The sequence below is a fragment of the Drosophila montana genome, unplaced genomic scaffold, assembly GCF_035044405.1.
Source record: "Drosophila montana isolate Dmon_TW-CO22-7 unplaced genomic scaffold, ASM3504440v1 contig_2835_1, whole genome shotgun sequence".
Taxonomy (NCBI): Eukaryota; Metazoa; Arthropoda; class Insecta; order Diptera; family Drosophilidae; genus Drosophila; species Drosophila montana.
In genome coordinates this window covers 20,163-22,221 of record NW_026997707.1, presented here as the reverse complement: position 1 = coordinate 22,221, position 2,059 = coordinate 20,163, and the positions used below count along the sequence as shown (strand labels likewise).

Here is a 2,059-nt window from a genome sequence, read left to right as displayed (position 1 = left end):
TAGCTTTAATTTTGTTTTTTTTTTTATTAATATCAAACTTATATTTGATTTTTATTTATTTTATTTCCTATGGGTTTTTGTTTGGTTAACTATTTCTTTAGCTGAAACTAATCGGACTCCTTTTGATTTTGCTGAAGGAGAATCTGAATTAGTTTCAGGGTTTAATGTAGAGTATAGAAGAGAAGGATTTGCATTAATTTTTTTAGCTGAATATGCAGGAATTTTATTTATAAGAATATTATTTTGTGTAATTTTTTTAGGGTGTGATGTATTTATTTTATTATTTTATTTAAAATTAATATTAATTTCATTTATTTTAATTTGGGTGGTACTTTACCTCGGTTTCGTTATGATAAATTAATATATTTAGCATGAATTAATTTTTTATCTTTTTCATTAAATTATTTATTATTTCTTATCGGGTTAAAAATTTTATTATTTTCTTTGTTATTATGAATTAAAATTAGTAATTAATCAAGTTAATAGAAAGTAATATTTCTATCTTATGTTTTCAAAACATATGCTTATTCAAGTACATTAACTAATTTAAGAAATTATCTCATAATTTATTTACTAAAGAGTTTAGTAAATAATATAAAAAATAAACAACAGTTAAAATTTGTCCAATTAATACATAAGGTTCTTCTACTGGCAGGGCTCCATTTCAAGTTAATAAAATTACTGTAACTACTATAATTCAAAATAAAATTTGATTGATAGGGTAAAATGGAATTCCTCGGAATTTTCTTAAATTGTAAAATGGTAAAATTATTAAAATTGCAATTGAAAGGACTAGGGCGATTACTCCTCCTAATTTATTAGGAATAGATCGAAGAATTGCGTAAGCAAATTAAAAATATCATCCTGGTTGGATATGGGCTTGTGTTACTAAAGGATTAGCTGAGATAAAATTATCTGGGTCTCCCAATAAATTTGGGTTAATTAAAATTAAAGAGATTTGTTAAAAAATATATAATAATAAATCCAACGATATCCTTATAAGTAAAATAAGGGTGGAATGGGATTTTATCTATATTTGAATTTAATCCAATTGGGTTACTTGAACCAGTTTGGTGTAGGAATAATAAATGAATTATAACTATTGCTAAAACAATAAAAGGTAAAATAAAGTGAAATGTAAAAAATAGAGTTAAAGTTGCGTTATCAACAAAAAATCCTTCTCACACTCATTGTACTAAATCAATTCCTAAGTAAGGTACTGCTGATAATAAATTTGTAATAACTGTTGCTCCTCATAATGATATTTGTCGTTAAGGTAGAACATACCCTATGAAGGCAGTTCCTATTACTAAAAACAAAATAACTACTCCAGTCATTCATGTTGGGGTAAATAAATAAGATCCGTAATAAATTCCACGTGCTACATGTAAAAAAATATAAAAAAAAAAAGAAGCACCGTTAGCGTTTATTGTTCGTAATAATCACCCATAGTTTACATCACGACAAATATGATTTACTCTATTAAAAGCTAAATTTACGTCTGCGGTGTAGTGTATTGCTAAAAATAATCCAGTTAAAATTTGGATAATTAAACTTAACCCAAGTAAAGATCCAAAATGTCATCATCTTGAAAAGTTAATAAGAGCGGGTAAATCAACTAATGCGTTATTAAAGATTTTAAATAAAGGATGGGAGGTTCGAAAAGGCTTATTCATTAATTTATAATTCGTAAGGGTCCTTTGAATATTTTAGTAATTTTGACAATAAGAATTAGCGTAATTAATAAATAATTTATTAAAAGAATTGTAACAAAATTTGTTGAAAAATTATAAAGTTTATTTAAGGATAAAGAGTTTTCTATAAAATAAGAATAACTTGAAGTAATTATTTCTATTTCATTATTTAATAAAAAAAATCTTGTATTTTTATCTATAATTAAAGCTAAAATTAAAAATATTAAAAATAATATAATTGAAATAAAAGTAAATTTAATTGATAAATTAAATATTTCATTTGAAGCTAAGGACGTAACATAAATAAATAGAACCAATATACCTCCAAGAAACATTAAAAATAAAATATATGAGAATCAAAAAGT

General features: G+C 23.7%; 1 pseudogene; it reads right to left on the bottom strand.

Moving 5' to 3' along the window:
• Positions 1 to 541: 541 nt before the first annotated feature.
• Positions 542 to 1,676, bottom strand: LOC135430047 (cytochrome b-like; annotated as a pseudogene).
• Positions 1,677 to 2,059: the final 383 nt, after the last annotated feature.